Genomic DNA, 19,804 nt, shown 5'->3' with positions numbered 1-19,804 from the left:
TGGGAACTCGAGTTACAGATCATTGTGAGCCACTGTAGTCTCCCCTCCCCCAGCCTGAAACCTGCTTGCTCGGGGTGGAGCTTCCTGCTCATTCGTTCTGCCACGCCCACTGCTGGAACCTGCGGAGCCACACCCGTGCACCTTTCTACTGGACCAGAGATTATTCGGCGGGAATCGGGTCCCCTCCCCCTTCCTTCATAACTGGTGTCGCAACAATAAAATTTGAGCTTTGATCAGTATGAAATTGCCTTAGCTCCGTTTCTTCTTTTGCCCCGTCTAGATTCCTCTCTTACAGCTCGAGCGGCCTTCTCAGTCGAACCGTTCACGTTGCGAGCTGCTGGCGGCCGCAACATTTTGGCGCCGGAACTGGGACCTGAAGAATGGCAGAGAGATGCTAAGAGGAACGCTGCATTGGAGCTCCACAGGAAAGGATCTTCGTATCGGACATCGGAGCAACGGACAGGTACACATGCTAGCGCTAGCTTAAAATTTCAGTTTTGTAAAGTGTTGCTAAGGATGCGGTAGGATACGAATTAAGCTTGAATCAGTGCTAACCCAACGCTGGTTCTGCTTGGGTCAGCAGCGTGTTAATCGGAACTAGAAACGGAAACAGGCAGGTTAGCCGCAGCTTTTTAGGAAGCTGCTTAGGTGGAAGAAGAAAGGGTTTAAAGTCATGGATCAGGCGGTTGCCAATAGTTTTCAGGAGTTGTTTCAGGCCAGAGGAGTAAGGCTCGAAGTACAATTAGTAAAAAATTTTTTAGGTAAGATAGATAGCTGTTGCCCATGGTTCAAGGAAGAAGAAACACTAGATTGTGGAACCTGGGAGAAAGTTGGTGAGGCCTTAAAAATCACTCAGGCAGATAATTTTACCCTAGGCCTCTGGGCGCTCGTAAATGATGCAATAAAAGATGCCACTTCCCCAGGGCTAAGTTGCCCCCAGGCGGAGCTTGTGGTATCTCAGGAGGAGTGCCTGTCAGAGAGGGCCTCCTCAGAAAAAGATCTTCTTAACTCAAAAATTGATAAATGTGGAAACTCGGATGAAAAACTGATTTTTAACAAAAATCACTCAGATAGAGGAGCTGCCCATTACCTTAATGAGAATTGGTCCTCTTGTGAATCTCCCGCTCCACCTGTAGTCCCCACTTCGGGAGGTGCCACTCATAGGGACACACGACTAAGCGAGTTAGAGTTTGAGATTAAGCTTCAGAGGCTGACTAATGAGCTTCGGGAACTAAAAAAGATGTCAGAAGCGGAGAAGAGTAACTCTTCTGTAGTTCACCAGGTGCCGCTAGAAAAGGTTGTGAGTCAGGCTCGTGGGAAAGGACAGAATATGTCTAATACGCTAGCCTTTCCGGTGGTCGAGGTAGTTGATCAACAAGATACTAGGGGCAGACATTACCAGACCTTAGATTTCAAGTTGATAAAAGAGTTAAAGGCGGCTGTTGTGCAATATGGCCCTTCAGCCCCGTTCACTCAAGCATTACTGGACACAGTTGTGGAGTCACACTTAACCCCTTTAGATTGGAAGACTCTTTCTAAGGCTACCCTGTCAGGAGGAGATTTTTTGCTTTGGGATTCTGAATGGCGAGACGCCAGTAAAAAAACTGCTGCTTCTAACGCTCAGGCTGGTAACTCAGACTGGGATAGCAACATGCTTTTAGGAGAGGGCCCTTATGAGGGACAGACAAATCAGATTGATTTTCCCGTTGCAGTGTACGCGCAAATTGCGACGGCCGCACGCCGTGCTTGGGGAAGGTTGCCAGTCAAAGGAGAGATTGGTGGAAGTTTAGCTAGCATTCGGCAGAGTTCTGATGAACCATATCAGGATTTTGTGGACAGGCTTTTGATTTCAGCTAGTAGAATTCTTGGAAGTCCGGACACGGGAAGTCCTTTCGTTATGCAATTGGCTTATGAGAATGCTAATGCAATTTGCCGAGCTGCGATTCAACCGCATAAGGGAACGACAGATTTGGCGGGATATGTCCGCCTTTGCGCAGACATCGGGCCTTCCTGCGAGACCTTGCAGGGAACCCACGCGCAGGCAATGTTCTCAAGGAAACGAGGGAAAAATGTATGCTTTAAGTGTGGAGGTTTAGATCATTTTAGAATTGATTGTCCTCAGAACAAGGGTGCCGAGGTTAGACAAACAGGCCGTGGCCCAGGAATATGTCCCCGGTGTGGAAAGGGCCGCCACTGGGCGAAAGATTGTAAGCATAAAACGAGGGTTTTGAGCCGCCCGGTGCCGGGAAACGAGGAAAGGGGTCAGCCCCAGGCCCCGAGTTACTCAAAGAAGACAGCTTATGGGGCTATAAATCTGCTGCCCAGCCAACAAGATCAGTTCTTGAGCTTGTCAGGTCAAACCCAGGAAATGCAAGACTGGACCTCTGTTCCACTGTCCATGTAGCATTAACCCCAGAAGTGGGAGTCCAAACTCTGCCTACCGGAGTTTTTGGACCACTACCTGTAGGAACCTGTGGTTTTCTCTTAGGACGAAGCAGTTCTATTGTAGAAGGCCTGCAGATTTATCCAGGTGTTATAAGTAATGATTATGAGGGAGAAATTAAAATCATAGCCGCTTGCCCTCGTGGTGCTATAACTATACCCGCTAATCAGAAAATTGCTCAACTTACTTTGATCCCTTTGCGCTGGTCACTATCTAAATTCTTTGAAAATGAAGAAGGACAGAATAACTTTGACTCCCTTGGCGTAAATTGGGTGAAATCTATCACTAATCAGAGACCTAACCTTAAATTGATTCTTGATGGAAAAAGCTTTGAAGGATTAATAGATACCGGGGCCGATGTAACGATAATTAGAGGGCAGGACTGGCCCTCAAACTGGCCCCTGTCTGTTTCCTTGACTCACCTTCAAGGAATTGGTTATGCCAGTAACCCAAAACGTAGTTCCAAATTGCTAACCTGGAGAGATGAGGATGGAAAATCAGGAAATATTCAGCCGTATGTTATGCCAAATTTGCCTGTAACCCTGTGGGGAAGAGATCTGTTGTCACAGATGGGCGTTATCCTGTGCAGTTCTAAGGAGATGGTGACTGAACAGACGTTCAGGCAGGGACCCCTGCCTGATCGTGGACTAATAAAGAAGGGACAGAAAATTAAGACCTTTGAGGATCTTAAACCCCACTCTAACGTGAGAGGTTTACAGTATTTTCAGTAGCGGCCACTGTCTTGCCTGCATCCCACGCCGAAAAAATTCAATGGCGTAATGATATTCCGGTATGGGTAGATCAGTGGTCCTTGCCTAAAGAGAAAATAGAGGCCGCTTCTTTGCTAGTGCAGGAGCAGTTAGAAGCAGGACATTTGGTGGAGTCTCACTCTCCCTGGAATACACCCATTTTCATTATCAGGAAGAAATCGGGAAAATGGAGACTATTGCAGGATTTAAGAAAGGTTAATGAAACCATGGTACTTATGGGAACTTTACAACCGGGGCTTCCCTCCCCAGTAGCCATTCCTAAGGGATATTATAAGATTGTTATAGATTTGAAAGATTGTTTCTTTACCATCCCTTTGCATCCAAAGGATTGTGAGAGATTTGCTTTTAGTGTTCCTTCTGTAAATTTCAAGGAACCCATGAAAAGATATCATTGGACAGTTCTCCCGCAGGGCATGGCTAATAGTCCCACCTTATGTCAAAGGTTTGTGGCAAAGGCAATTCAGCCTGTTAGACAACAATGGCCAAATATTTACATCATCCATTTCACAGATGATGTCCTGATGGCGGGAAAGGACCCCCAAGATTTGCTTTTGTGTTATGGAGACTTACAAAAGGCCCTGGCTGATAAGGGATTACAAATTGCTTCTGAAAAGATACAAACTCAGGATCCTTATAATTATTTGGGTTTTAGACTCACTGATCAAGCTGTTTTTCCCCAGAAAATTGTTATTCGTAGAGATAACTTAAGGACCTTAAATGATTTTCAAAAATTGTTAGGTGATATAAATTGGCTTCGCCCTTATCTAAAGCTTACTACAGGGGAGTTGAAACCTTTATTTGATATTCTTAAAGGGAGTTCTGATCCCACTTCCCCTAGATCCCTAACCTCAGAAGGGTTGCTGGCCTTACAGCTAGTGGAAAAGGCTATTGAAGAACAGTTTGTCACTTACATAGATTACTCCCTGCCGCTGCACCTGTTAATTTTTAATACGACTCATGTGCCTACGGGATTGCTATGGCAAAAATTTCCTATAATGTGGATACATTCGAGGATTTCTCCCAAACGTAATATCTTGCCATATCACGAAGCAGTGGCTCAGATGATTATCACTGGAAGAAGGCAGGCATTGACTTATTTTGGAAAGGAGCCAGATATCATTGTCCAGCCTTACAGCGTGAGTCAGGACACTTGGCTGAAACAGCATAGTACAGATTGGTTGCTTGCACAATTAGGGTTTGAAGGAACTCTAGATAGCCACTACCCCCAAGATAGGTTGATAAAATTCTTAAATGTGCATGATATGATATTTCCTAAGATGACTTCCTTACAGCCTTTAAATAATGCTCTGTTGATTTTTACTGATGGCTCCTCTAAAGGGCGAGCTGGATATCTTATTAGTAATCAACAGGTTATCGTAGAGACTCCTGGTCTCTCGGCTCAGCTCGCCGAATTAACAGCAGTACTGAAGGTTTTTCAGTCTGTGCATGAGGCTTTTAATATTTTTACTGACAGTTTATATGTTGCTCAGTCAGTACCCTTACTGGAAACCTGTGGTACGTTTAACTTCAATACGCCGTCAGGATCTTTATTTTCAGAATTACAAAACATCATTCTCGCCCGGAAAAATCCGTTTTATATTGGCCACATACGGTCTCACTCTGGTCTTCCTGGACCTCTGGCAGAGGGTAATGATCGCATTGACAGAGCTCTAATAGGAGAAGCCTTAGTTTCAGATCGGGTTGCTTTGGCCCAACGTGATCACGAAAGGTTTCATCTTTCTAGCCATACCCTAAGGCTCCGACATAAGATCACAAAGGAGCAAGCGAGAATGATCGTAAAACAATGTCCTAAATGTATTACTTTATCTCCAGTGCCTCATCTAGGAGTTAATCCTAGAGGCCTTATGCCTAATCATATTTGGCAAATGGATATAACCCATTATGCAGAATTTGGAAAACTAAAATATATACATGTTTGCATTGATACTTGTTCAGGATTTCTTTTTGCTTCTCTGCATACAGGAGAAGCTTCAAAAAACGTAATTGATCATTGCCTACAAGCATTTAATGCCATGGGATTGCCTAAACTTATTAAGACAGACAATGGGCCATCTTATTCCAGTAAAAACTTTATTTCATTCTGTAAAGAATTCGGTATTAATCATAAAACTGGAATTCCTTACAACCCCATGGGACAAGGAATAGTTGAACGTGCTCATCGCACCTTAAAGAATTGGCTTTTTAAGACAAAAGAGGGTCAGCTATATCCCCCAAGGTCACCAAAGGCCCACCTTGCCTTCACTTTATTTGTCCTAAATTTCTTGCACACCGATATCAAGGGCCAGTCTGCAGCGGATCGCCACTGGCATCCAGTTACTTCTAATTCTTATGCATTGGTAAAATGGAAGGACCCCCTGACTAATGAATGGAAGGGTCCAGATCCAGTTCTAATTTGGGGTAGGGGCTCAGTTTGTGTTTTTTCACGAGATGAAGATGGAGCGCGGTGGCTGCCAGAGAGATTAATTCGTCAGATGAACACAGATTCTGACTCTTCTGGTAAGTATCATTCTAAAGACTAAAATTCCTTTTGTGCTTAAAATTCAGCTGAGAGCAACAGCTCTCAAAGCTGTTTGTGTTCTCCAGCTACTCTCTGAACCAGCTCCCGACAGGAGGCCGGAGACTAGCCTCAGCTTTACAATTTGCATTTAAATAAAGTACCTAGACTTCCCCGAAAGAAGTTCTGCTTTCCTACTTTCTCACTGTCTTTCAAGATTTTGTCTTTCAAGCAGGTAAATCAACATTCCCGAGGCGGACCAGCGGATGTGCATCCCCGCCCCCCTAGAGCACACAGGCGGCAGCTGTTACCCCCAGTCTCAGGACATTTCCAGCATGTGGCTTTCAGTCTGAGTTAAAAATTTAGGTTTACCTAGAGGGCTAGAAGAGTAGATTTTTCTATATCAATAAAGATTGGTTTTTATTTTGGTAGACAGGCTTAGCCCCTTAGCTGACCTCTGGCTTTTCACCCTTGCTGTTACTGCAAGGTGTCCTTAGCTCAATAGGCTGTGGAAAAAACAGGGATGAGGAGGAACGACTTCCAGCTCCTATTTTACCCACAAATCGTGGTGTTATTAACGACATAATTCTTGCTTAGGCTTTGCTAATTCTGAGGTTGATAATTCTCCTTTAGGAGCTGCACAGCACTCAGAACTGTGCATACTGGTTTGTGATTGTACAAATTCAGTATGGGCACCGCTTGGTGCAGAGATACTTACTGCAAGGGAAGGTCCGGCTTGACCATTTCTGAGTTTCCTGTGAGATAAACCCGGTTTGAAAGAGGTTGGTACCAAATTTTGGTTAAAAATAAAAAATATTCTCCGGCTCTACCTCGCCTCCCCAAAAGGTACCGAGAGCCACATGTGTGGGTTTTACCCACGGGAGGAATCGGGTCCATGTCCACCCAAGCCAAGGTTAAAAGCCCACTCATCTACGGATGAGAAAATCATTTGATCACCTCAGTTAAGCGTTGCCTTATTTAACTTAATTAATAGGGGGGAGAGAGATTGGAGACGTACTATTGAAAGGGCAAGCCTTTCACTGCCTCCCACCCAAATAAAAAAGCCAATTGGCCTTGTACTACAAGAGCCGGTCACTCCTTCTCCCTGTTTCCCACCTATCTTCCAAAAATGCGGAGGAATTCAACTTAGTGCTATTTTCACATCGTTCAGTCAAACTTAGCCAGAGTTCCAACGCCCTACTTAAAATTCAACTAGAAAGTTACCTACCAAGTACTAATTAGCATTATAAAGTCAGAGTCTGCAGCTCCAGGCCTTTCAGTTGTTTACTAGAAAGGACAGTCTTAAGCCAGATACAGTTTACCATAAGAAAGGTTAAAGAATCCCAGTGAAGCAAGTTTTTTCTTTAGCCCTAGATTCCAGGCAGAACTATTGAGCATAGATAATTTTCCCCCCTCAGGCCAGCTTTTTCCTTTTTTTTATTTTGTTAATAATAGGGAGGAGATGTAGTCTCCCCTCCCCCAGCCTGAAACCTGCTTGCTCGGGGTGGAGCTTCCTGCTCATTCGTTCTGCCACGCCCACTGCTGGAACCTGCGGAGCCACACCCGTGCACCTTTCTACTGGACCAGAGATTATTCGGCGGGAATCGGGTCCCCTCCCCCTTCCTTCATAACTGGTGTCGCAACAATAAAATTTGAGCTTTGATCAGTATGAAATTGCCTTAGCTCCGTTTCTTCTTTTGCCCCGTCTAGATTCCTCTCTTACAGCTCGAGCGGCCTTCTCAGTCGAACCGTTCACGTTGCGAGCTGCTGGCGGCCGCAACAAGCCACCATGTGGGTGCTGGGAATCCAGTCTGGTTCCTCTTGAGGAGCATCCAGTAGTGTTCTTAAACACTGAGCTATTGCTCCAACCTCCTTTTTGATTTTTGAGACAGGGGTGCTGTGTTTAGGAAGGCTGGCATCATGCTCCAAGAAGACAGCCAATACCCATCTCTCTGCCTCAGCTTCCCAAGTGTTGGGACCAGGGGTTCACACCAACATTGTAATGAATGCTCTTGACCAGCACAACTAGCAGGCAAGGGCAGCTCAGGCAGAATCCATTTCTGCAGATTATGCTGCTTTATATAGATCAGTGAATACTTAGAAGGGAGCTTTGCTTTAGTGGAGACTGAGATTTAAGTCTTCTAAGTTTTTCAATTATTTAATTGCTATTACCATCCACTAATGCTATCATCATTTTCAGGTCAGCCTAAGTCTGAAAACTCTGACGAAAAAGGTATCAAACGTCCAAATAATCTGCACATGTCTGCCTCTGTTGCAAGGAAGCGCCTCCTTAAAGGTAAAGAGATAACTACGATATAGATGAGAAAAAGCTCTGTTGTTGCTGTTGACTGTATCTTCAGCACATGTATCTTCCAACAAAGAACTCATGTTATGAATCCAGCGTGTGTTCTCATGTTTCTCCTGTTTGATACCTGTTTGAAGTGCTTTGTAGTTCTGTGTTGTAAAAGGATCCTGTGCATAGATTCTCCTTATCTTTAATTCAGATATATTGGTTAGTTTTCTTCATTTATCATAGCCTTAATCTTCTGTATGGTGTCTCAAAAAGGAACTATACTATGACTCATTCAAATGTCCTCTTTGTGAGCACCTTTATATTTCTTTGCAACTACAATCATTGTGTAAACAGATATAATTGCTTATCTTTATCACACTAGTTTGTATCTAGAAAGTAGAGTATGTTGGTGGAATTGGGGAGGGGATTAAGGCAATACTGCCACAAATGTTTTAGAATGCTTGCAATTAATAGCTGTGGTAATAAATGCTTGAAAAACTATTTCCCTTTTTCCTAAGTAGCACTAGACTTTTGCGGGGGGGGGGGGGGGGCAGGAAGAGGGGGCTTTTTTTCCATACAAAGTTATCCCATTTAGGGCTGAGTGCTTCAAAGTCTCTTGCTCTCTGCACATTGTCCAATTGTTGGTCTTTGTGTTAATTACCACTACTGCAAGAAGAGGGTTGTGATGAGTGATATTTACTCATCTATATTTACTTCAGCTCACAGTTCCACAGCACAGTCCATCACTAAGGAAAGTCAGTACAGAAACTTAAGGCAGAAATCTGGAGACATGGCTGATACTTGGGCTGTGGAGGAGGAGGGATGCTTACTAGCTTGCTCCTCACCCAGGACCACCCTAGCCTAGGAGTTACACCGCCCACGGATCTAGGCCCTCCCACATCAATCATCAATGAAGAATATGCACCACAGGCTTGCCGACAAACACATTTGTCGGGACATTTTCTCAATTGAGGTTCCCTCTTCCAAAATAACACTAGCTGTGTCAAGTTAACAAAAAACTAGCTAGCAGAGTCAGGTTTAGGCTCTCTTATGGAGTGGCCTTTAAATCCAATCAAAAAGTGATTGGTTACTCTCATAACACTTGTGCCATCCTTACACCAATATATTTTATAGGCAGGTCCATGGGGTTCATAGCTGGGTGATAGTAATGATTTTTTTCTCCCCCAGTCATATGTCCCTTCCTGCAACATTATTGATAGTTAGTAGGACTAAGATTCTAGATAAGCACAAACAGAATTTCTACATGTGAGAGCCCTTCTCCAAGTCCCACCTCACACAGCCTCTCCTTCATGCCCCCTCCCTTTCTCCTCTAAGAAGGGGTATATCCCCCCCTGCATACCAACTGACCCTGGCACCTCTACTTACTGCAGGACTAGACACATCTTCTACCATTAAGGGGCTGGCCAGTTAGGGGAACAGGATCCATAGGCAGACAATAGACTCAGAGTAAGCCCCCACTCCAGTTATTGGGGGTCAAACATGAAGACCAAACTGCACATCTGCTACATATGTGCAGGGGACCTAGGTCCAGCTTGTGTATGCTCTTTGGTTGGTGGTTCAGTCTCTGGGAGCCCTTAAGGGTCCAGGTTAGGAGACTGTTGGTCTTCATGTGGAGTTCCTATTCCCTCCAGTTTACTTACTCCATCCCCCAACTCTTCCACAAGGCTTCCCAAGCTCCATCTAATGTTTGGCTGTGGGTCCCCACATCTGTTGTTTCAGTCAGCTGCTGAGTGAAGCCTCTCAAAGAACAGTTATGCTAGGCTCCTGTCTGCAAGAATATCAAAGTATTGTTAATAGTGTGAGGGATCGTTTCTTGCCCATGGGATAGGACTCAAGTTGGGTCAGGCATTGGTTGGCTATTCCTTTAGTCTCTGTTCCATCCTATCCCTACACTTCTTGTAGGCAGGACAAATTTTACATCAAAGGTTTTGTGGGTAGGTTGAGGTCCTTATCCCTCCACTGGGAGTCCTGCCCAGGAGGTGGCCATTTCAGGCTTCATATCCATATCCATATGTGCCACTGCTACGAGTCTCAGCAAGAGTCGCCCTCCCTGGAGCCTCTCCCATAGCAGGTCTCTGGCACATCCTAGCGATGAACACACACACACACATATCCTATCGATGAAGACGAACACACACACACACACACACACACACACGCGCGCACACACACACACACACACACACACACACACACACAAGACCACTGCAGCTGCCAATTTCCATTCATTCTCTCAATCCTCTCTCCCAGGCTATCTCTACACCTGATCAGCAACTCCCCCTGACCTCCACTCCCATCCTGTTATTTTTTCTTCTGAGTGAGATTCAAGCATTCTCCCTTGGGGTCTCCTTGTTATTTAGCTACTTTGGGTCTGTGAATTGTAGTATGGGTATCCTGTACTTTATGGATATATCCACTTGTGGGGATAGGTCTGGGTAACCTCACTAAGGATGGTATTTTCTAGTTTCATCCATTTGCCTGCAAATTTCATAGTGTTCTTATTTTTAATAACTGAGTAATATTCCATTGTGTAAATGAACCACATTTTCTTTATCCATTCTTCAGGTAAGGGGCATCTAGTTGTTTACAGTTTCTGGCTATTAGGAACAAAAGCTGCTATGAACATAGTATACTTGTGGGATGGTAGGGCATCTTTTGGGTATATGACCAGGATTGGTATAGCTAGGTATTCAGGTAGAACTATCCCTAGTTCTCTGAAAAACAAAACAAAACAAAAAATCCCACCAGATTGATTTCCAGAGAGGTTGTACAAGTTTGTACTCCCACCAACAATATAGGAGTGTCCCCTTGCTCTATGTCCTCACCAGCATATGCTGTCGATTGAGGTTTTTATCTTAGCCATTCTGATGGTGTAAGGTGGAATCTCAAGGGTCATTTTGATTTTCATTTCTCTGATGACTAAGGATGTTGAACATTTCTGTAAGTGCTTCTCAGCCATTAGAGATTCCACTGTTGAGAATTCTGTTTAGGTCGGTACCCCATGTTTTAGTTGGGTTATTTGTCTTGTTGGCATCCAACTTCTTGAGTTCTTTATATATTTTGGATATTAGCCTTCATTTGTCCTATTGATGGTGTCAGTTGTCTTACCGGAGCTTTTCAGTTTCATGAGGTCCCATTTATTAATTGCTGATCTTAGTACCTGAGGTATTAGTGTTCTGTTTAGGAAGTTGTATCCTGTACCAATGCACTCAAGGCTATTTCCCACTTTCTCTTCTATTAGATTTAATGTTTCTGGTTTTATGTGCAAGTCTGGTTTTATGGTCAAGTTATGTACAAGATCCACTTGGACTTGAGGTTTGTTTGGGGTGATAAATATGGATCTATTTGTATTCTTCTACATGCAGACATTTGGTTAGACCAGCACGATTTGTTGAAGATGCTTTCATTTTCCCATTATATGGTTTTGGCTTCTTTGTCAAAAATCAGTTAGCCTTGGTGTGTAGGTTTATTTCTGGGTCTTTGATTCAATTCCATTGATCAACTTCTGTACCGAAACCATACAGTTTTTATTACTATTGCTCTGTAGTACAGCTTGAAATCAGGGATAGTGATACCTCCAGAAGTTCTTTCATTGTACAGGACTGTTTTAACTATCCTAGGCGTTTTGTTTCTCCACATGAAGTTGAGATTTGCTTTTTCAAGGTCTGTAAAGAATTGTGTTGTAATTTTGATGGTTTTACTATGCTAATTCTACTGATCCAAGAGCATAGGAGATCTTTCCATCTTCTGGTATCTTCTTCAGTCTCTTTCTTCAGAGACTTGAAGTTCTTGTCATTCAGGTCTTTCACTTGCTTGGTTAAAGTTACACCAAGCTACTTTATATTATTTGTCGCTATTGTTAAATGTTCTGTTTCCCTAGTTTCCTTCTTGGCCCATTTGTTTGTATAAAGCAGGGCTATTTTTTTTTTTTTTTTAGTTAATGTTATATCCAGCCACTTTGTTGAAGGTGTTTATCAGCTGTTAGGGTTCTCTGGTAGAATTTTTTTGGGATCACTTATGTATACTATCATATCATTTGTGAATAGCAATATTTTGACTTCTTCCTTTCCAATTTGTATGCACTTGATCTCCCTTAGTTGTCTTATTGCTCTAGCTAGAACAGCAGTTACCTTTTTGTTAAGAGAAAGGGAGAGAGTAGGCAAACTTGTCTTGTCCCTGATTTTAGTGGAACTGCTTTAAGTTTCTCTCATTTAATTTGATGTTGACTCTTAGCTTGCTATATATTGTTTTTATTGTGTCTATGTATGCACCTTGGATCCCAGATCTCGCCAAGACTTTGAAGATGAAGAGGTCCTGGATTCTGTCAAAGGCTTTTTGGCATCTAATGAGATGATCATGTGATTTTTTTCTTTCAGTTTGTTTATATGGTGGATTATATTGATGGGTTTCCATACATAGAACCACCTCTGCATCCACGGGATGAATCCTACTTAATCATGGTGGATGATCTTTTTTATTTGGTTTGCAAGTATTGTATTATTTTGGCATCAATGTCAATAAGGGAAATTGGTCTGAAATTTTCTTTCCTTGTTGAATCTTTGCGTGGTTTAGGTATCAAGGGTGACTGTGGCCTCATAGAATAGAGTTTGGCACTGTTTCTTTTGTTTCTCTTTTTTGTATAAGATTATTGGTATTAGCTCTTCTTTGAAAGTCTGGTAGAATCCTACATCGAAGCCATCTGGTCCTGGGCTTTTTTTGTTTGGGAAACTTTTAATGATTGATTCTATTTCCTTAGAGGTTGTAGTACTATTTAGGTTGTTTACCTGATCCTGATTTAACTTTGGTAAATAGAATCTATCAAGGGAATCATCCATTTCTTGTAGATTTTTCAATTTTTTGGAGTATGGCTTTTGAAGTAAGACCTAAGGATTCTTTGGATTTCCTTAATATCTGTTATTATGTTCCCCTTTTCCTTTCTGATTTTGATAATTTGGATATTGTCTCTCTGACTCTTAATTTGGCTATGAGTTTATCTTGTTGGGTTTTTTTTTTTTCCCCAAAGAACCAGCTCTTGGTTTTGTTGATTCTTTGAATTGTTCTCTTTGTTTCTAATTGATTGATTTCCACCCTGGGTTTGATTTTTTTTTTTTTTCCCTACTGTTTACTCCTCTTAGGTGTGTTTGCTTCTTTTTGTTCTAGAGCTTTCAGGTATGCTGTTAAGTTGCTAGTATGAGATCTCTCCAATTTCTTTATGAAGGCACTTAGTGCTATGAACTTTCCTCTTAGCACTGCTTTCATTGTATCGCCTAAGTTTGGGTACGTTGTGCCTTCATTTTTATTGAATTCTCGTCTTTCTTTCTTTGACCCAGTGGTCATTGATTAGATAGCTCTTCAGTTTCTATGAAATGTGGGTGTTCTGTTGTTTTTGTTGTTATTGAAGTCTAGCAATAGTCCATGTTTATCTGATAGTATGCATGGATTATTTCAGTCTTCTTGTATCTGTTGAGTCTTGTGTGATTATATGGTCAATTTTGGAGAAGTACCATGAGGTGCTGAGAAGAAGATATAATCTTTTGTGTTTGGGTGAAATGTCCTTTAGATATTTGTTAGGTCCATTTGAGTCATAACATGTTAGTTTCATTATTTCTCAGTTTAGTTTTTGTCTTGACCGGACAGGCCTCAAACTCATAGATCTGTTTGTCTCTGCCTCCCAAGTACTGGTATTAAAGGTATGTCCAACCACTCCTGGTGATTTGTATATTGATAAGGCTCTAAAATCCAGCCACTACAGAATTCAAGTAAAAATAGTACAAAGAATATACTACAAATAGCCAAGACACATGACTACATGGTGCTGTAACTGTTTTTCTGTTATGCTGGTAAAATACACTGACTAAAGGTAAGCAATGTAGGGGACAAACAGGTGTATTTGGCTTACAATTCTGTGACAATCCATATTTGCAGAAAAGTCATAGTGGCAGCTAGTCATAGTATATCCTGAGAAAAAAGCAGAATAATATCGGGCAGTGGTGGTGCATGCCTTTAATCCCAGCACTTGGAAGGCAGAGGCAGGCAGATTTCTGAGTTCAAGGCCAGCCTGGTCTACAGAGTGAGTTCCAGGACAGCCAGGACTACACAGAGAAACCCAGTCTCGAAAAAAAAAGAGCAGAAGAAAATGAATACATCCCTGCTGCCTGCTTACACTCATCTACCTTTTGTCTGTTAGGACCCTCTGCCTGGGGATTAATGACACCCCTGTGGCTGCTTATAGGATGGTAAAATGATATATAATATATGGAAAACACTGTGGAAGTTCCCCAAAGTGTTTAAAATAGAATCATATGATAAATATTTGTTTAACCAATTCAATTATAGAATTAGTCAGAACCTCAACTGTCAACTGGCAGATAAATGCTTAAACTAAATGTAGTACTGTACATATAATGGAATGTTATTCTAAAAAAGTGAAAATGCAGACACATGTCACAACATGATATCCATAAGAAGCCAGTTCTACAATACAAAAATGTATTCATGAGTTAATCAAAGTAGCAAATTCATAAATGCAAAAAAGCAAGAATGGTGACTACTTTAACTTGGAGAATCATTTAATAGACATAGAATTTTCTTGTTTCTAGAGGAAAAGACATTCTGGAAATGGATGGTAGGTAAGAGAAATACTGCATGGTGGGTATGCCTAATGTGCCTAACTGTTCGCTTAGGAAAAGCTAAGAGGGCACATTTCATGTTATATTTGATTTACAATGTTAAGTATTAATAATTTACATTACTAAAAATAAATACAGAACAAAGTTTTTATCCCATTATTATATTTAATGGGAGTCAAGTATCTTAAACAGCCGTTTTACTTTTTTTTTCTTGTCTATTTTCCACTAATTGCCTCTGTATTGATGAAAATGTGATACGGTCTTTTAACCTTTTTCATTTTTATCAGTTCAAATTTTGAGATAAACTGAAGCAATTCTAGAAAGATTTCTCATACACAATAGATCCTCTGATGGTTACCTCTCTCCTCTTGCATTGTGTCTCTGTGTTCATAAGTATTTCAGTCTTAACACTATTCTGCCTCTGAACTGTATAAGAGTCACTCAAAATCTGTTCCTTAAAAATGTCTCCTCTAGTACTGGCTCATTGGTCTAGGGGTATGATTCTCACTTTGGGTGCCAAAGGTCCCCAGTTAAAATTCAGGACAAGCCCAGTGTTGAGGTGTCTCTGACTTTGTGCTAGAGAGATGGCTCAGTGGTTAAGAGCACTGAGTGCTCTTCCAGAGGTCCTGAGTTCAATTCCCAGCAACCACATGGTGTCTCACAACCATCTGTAATGGGATTTGATACCCTCTTCTGGTGTGTCTGAAGACAGCTACAGTGTATTCATCACATATTTAAAATAATTAAATATATATAATCTTTTAAAAAACAAAAAAAGAAAAATGTCTCATCTGACTTGATCACAGCACAGCTCTCACAAGTAGGAAACATACCAATGGTGCAGCCCAATGTCTCATCCACAGTCCATGCAAAAACTACATATGTTACAGCCAGGACAACTTGAAAACACACAAATGATCAGGAGATATTTCTCAAAAGAGGGCATACAGATGGCCATGTGGGGAAATGCTCACATCACTGTGTCACCTCAAACTGTCCATAGATGAAAAAGGTGTCTACATAGACATCATCAGTGAGTATTAAGTCTCATACAAGAAACAACTCCAGTTAATATTATTTTGTGTCTGAGTCTTTCACTTATATTCTCAAAGATTCAGAGTTTTTTGTTTTGCTGGTTTCTTCTATTGATACCCTTTGCAAGTATATGTTTTATTTATTCTTTGACAATTTCATATACTTATACAATTTATCTTGATCCTATTTTCCCCAAACTCCTACAATGCCCCTTTAGGTTCCTTCTCTTTCTCTGTTTTCCACTGGAGCTGGGAGGACCTGATTGGTGGAATGTCTATTGATCTTGCTGTCTTATGTGAAGATATCAGAGTGCTGAAGCAGTACTTCGGTCTGCATTTTCCTCTCTGTAACAAAGTTGGCACAAACACCTCAGCATCAGTGGTACTGGATGATCCAATTGTTTCCATCAGTCTCAAAATGGGTCTTTATTGTAGACTTGGAGCCATTTCCTTTCTGACTCAGCATCTTCTCATTTTTAATATTTGCTTGTCATCTCAGACATATTAAGTTATGTAGTTTATATCAAAAAACCAAAACTCTACGCAGGCTGAGCATGACTTCTCCAGCAGTGCTGCTGTGTGTGGTCTGAGGTAGTCAGAAATGCAAATCCAGGTGGGAAGTAGCAGCACAGACCTTTGATCCCCGCACTGAGGAGGCAAAAGGAGGATCTCTGGGAGATCCAGGCCAGTTTGGTCTATAAATCAAGTTCCAGGACTGCCAGCACTTCATAGAGAGGCCATGTCTCAAAAAAACAACCAAACAAACAAAAATGTAAATCTATGGGCCTCACCCCACCAGCGCTAGGGTTCATATCCAGCCATCTGCCCCAGCCTTGGGCTGCTGTCATGCTGCTGTGAGCTGAAGACCCACTGTCCAGAGTTCATGCCACTCTCAGGTAAGAAAGTCCAGGCATCATTATTACAGACAATAGCCTTTGGACTCACATTGTGCTCCATTTCTACTGCTTATTTGACGTGGGTACCATTTATAATATAATATATAATGATATATTTAATGTTATTGAATATTATGAAATTAAATAATGGAATACTTTTTCTTTAGCATTAAGTACTATTCCATGAAAGCTTACTGGACTTCTACACTTGAAAGAATCCTAGTGGTAAGCAGCATGAAGATATTCATGGACGCAGTGAGGCAAATCGCAATAGGAACCAATGTGTGGGAAGCCATATGAGTGGATGGTATTTATAGAACAGAGTGGTGTGGAAGGTCCCTGATGAATAGGGTAGGACCAGATCATGAAAGTCCTTCAAAGACAGCAGGTGGGTTCTATTGTCTCATGGCTAATTTTATCCTCCTAATTTAAAAAATAAAATGTTATAATTATTTTTAATTCACAAGTGAAGAGTTGGGAATGAATATGGCTCAGTGGTAGAGACCTTATCTATCTTGTCCGGCCCTTAAATATTGGGAAAAAAAACTTTAGGTCATAAGAAAGTATTCACTCATTCAAATCATTAATGCTTAGACATTGCACAGTTAACTGCCAAGGGTTTAAAAGATATGACTTTTATCAATTTAGTGCTTTTGAACATTTAAATTTTAATTAACCACATTATTATTTCCTAGGGGGTATAAATACTGGGTGTGATTATACTAAATCTAATCTGGATTATCACTGACAAAGGTATTAGACTTGCTGACTATTTTGAGTCTTGAAAGCATCTATTTTCCCCCCAAGAGTTAATGTATGGCTCAGCAGTTAGAAATACCTGCTACTCTTGGAATAGGTCAGAATTTGATTCCCAGTACCCATGCTGAGCAGCTCACAATCATTTGTAACTCTATCTCTAGTGAACCATATGTGTGTGTGTGTGTGTGTGTGTGTGTGTATACACAAGTTAAAGACAAAATAAAAAAAGAAATGAGTTGGAGTAATTTTGCTCATCTAATATGTTCCATTGTTTTGTGGCAAGAGTCAATAAGGAATTTAATTTCTATTGAAAAAATGTAAAAGATGCGCTTGATGTAGTTCCTATACTTTGCGACCTTTCGCTGTAAAAATATTATTTACATCTTGTATATCCATGCAAACTAGCCCCTTAACATGAAAAGAAAAACTTACAAAGTTAGCCTAATAAAACTGTCAGTCAATGTAGAGTCAGAGAAATATACAAGTAGTAATACAATGCCAAGCTCTACTGGTTCTTTGAGGATTTCAGAGAGAATATTCACAGAAATGAGTAGAATCAGAGTCAGCAAAACTTGAGTTGCAAGGAAGGGAAGCTTTCACTTTGTGGATTTCTCTTTCCAATGTAAGTTTAGGCTTAGCATAACAGCCAGCCTTCCTTCATGGATGGCAATTCCTGGGTAGAGTGCTCCTATAAACTGCCGAAATCACAGTGCCACCCACATGTCTACGAACACTAAAAATCTGGCATTCAGAGGGCTGGGAATAGAACTCAGATGGTAGAGTAATTGTCAAGTACCTTTACTCAGCAGTCGGTCCCTAAGTTCTGCATGGGTCTAGCACCCCTGCCTTCCACAAAAGGGCCTGGCATATGAGAGATCCCTGGTAAATAAGCAGATGTGTAAAGAGACCTGTTTTAGAAAGTTCTAATGCTTTCTGCTGAGAGTAAATCAGGAAAAACTTCAAAATTGTAAGCCCATAAAGGCAGATACTGACTCTTTAAGGGATCTGGCAAAATGACAAATATTAAAATGAATTGGCCAAGAGTTCTTTTAATTAAGGATTAGGACTATAAGATTAAAAATGTATGATGCCTCAGGTATGCAATCCTAGAATTTGGATGACTGAGGCAGAAGGAGCATGAGGTCACCTACTGAATTACTTAATAAGACCTAGTCCCAAAGGGAAAAAAAAAATCAACAGCAACAGGAGGAGGAGGAGGAGGAGGAGGAAGAAGGGAGAGGCAAAGAAGGAAGAGGGAATAAGGGGAAAAGTGGTATTTCCAACTCAGTTTCCATGAAGAGTATTCTGTGACATCAAACGAGTGAATAAGTTTGTAGAGGCAGTGCATCTCAAGCCCATCCACAAAATAGAATCCCCCATAGGTGCTTTTAAAAACCTAAGTTCACTGTCCCCATCCACAGAACAGTTTAACCAGATTCTATGTATGTGATATTAATATGTACCTACTATGAAGCGACCTGTGTCATAAGCACTGTAAGAACTCAACCAACCACATAAGCAAACAGCTGCTCCCCTTTGCTATAATCCAGGTTCTAGAACTACTGGCAGATGGTGCTTAAATGATCCTCTTCTCCAGCCACCTTTTTTCAGAATGATTATGAAAGAGTTCCCTTCCATTAACACTCTGTAGAATTTTGTGGAAATGTGCATGTTGTCCTTCAATATGGAACAGATGAATTGGGCTCTCAACAGGTAGCTACAGTGAGTGAAATTTTAGATGTTTATGTAAGTTTGTTATTAACCTTAAGCACCTTATGGTGCTCACAATGGAGAACACAGTTCAATAATTAGCAGAAGCAACCTCTCTAAGACTTATTTGGAGAACAATTCTCAACTGTCTTCTTGTTTAGATCTATGAGAACTGGGGCAGCAGATACACCTGGAATTCTTCATTGGGAATTAAGGGATCTATATAAACTTTGAAAAGACATAGCTGAGGTATTAACCAACAAATAAGGGACATTGATCACTAGAATTCAGGGTATTGAGAGCTTCATGGACAGTTCTTTATCCATAAGGCAGCTTTGGAGTCTGTTTTGCCACTGAGAAAGAACAGTGACTTTAAAATCAAAGGTATTTTGACAATAACATGTAACTAGGTAATTAATATAAAATCTGTTTCAATTACCAAAGCTGTAGAAAACTAAAAGTTGTCAGAAGTCCAAATGTATGTGTTAGCACTGATAGTGACAATTGATGGTTTATTTTCAGAACTCCTCATCACTTTTTGGAACAGCTTGAACCTTAAGATCGCTCTGTGGTTGCTGATGTTCCGGCTTGCTTTGACTAGATAAGATGCTTCCAGTACCTTCTGGTGTGGTAAAAAGGCAATTAAACGACATCTGTGCTATGTGTGTTTAAAATGAGTGGTTCTTTAAGTGTAATTTGATTTGTCAGTTGATCCTATAGAATAAAAAAAAATT

General features: G+C 41.2%; 1 long non-coding RNA gene across 3 annotated transcripts; it reads left to right on the top strand.

The window, feature by feature from the left end:
- Nucleotides 1-430: 430 nt before the first annotated feature.
- Nucleotides 431-19,731, top strand: LOC108167564. 3 transcript variants are annotated; one of them, XR_003947630.1, is made up of 5 exons: nucleotides 431-463; nucleotides 7,929-8,024; nucleotides 15,924-16,601; nucleotides 16,769-16,989; nucleotides 19,593-19,731. It is a non-coding gene; the product is annotated as an uncharacterized LOC108167564 (long non-coding RNA). The 3 variants fall into 3 exon arrangements; XR_001778733.1 differs by lacking the exon at nucleotides 15,924-16,601; XR_001778732.1 differs by lacking the exon at nucleotides 15,924-16,601 and having other exon boundaries at nucleotides 18,911-19,731.
- Nucleotides 19,732-19,804: the final 73 nt, after the last annotated feature.

Source organism: Mus musculus, chromosome 8, assembly GCF_000001635.26.
Source record: "Mus musculus strain C57BL/6J chromosome 8, GRCm38.p6 C57BL/6J".
Classification (NCBI taxonomy): domain Eukaryota; kingdom Metazoa; phylum Chordata; class Mammalia; order Rodentia; family Muridae; genus Mus; species Mus musculus.
Note: the sequence above shows the minus strand (reverse complement) of the source record. Positions and strands in the feature narration are given on the sequence as shown.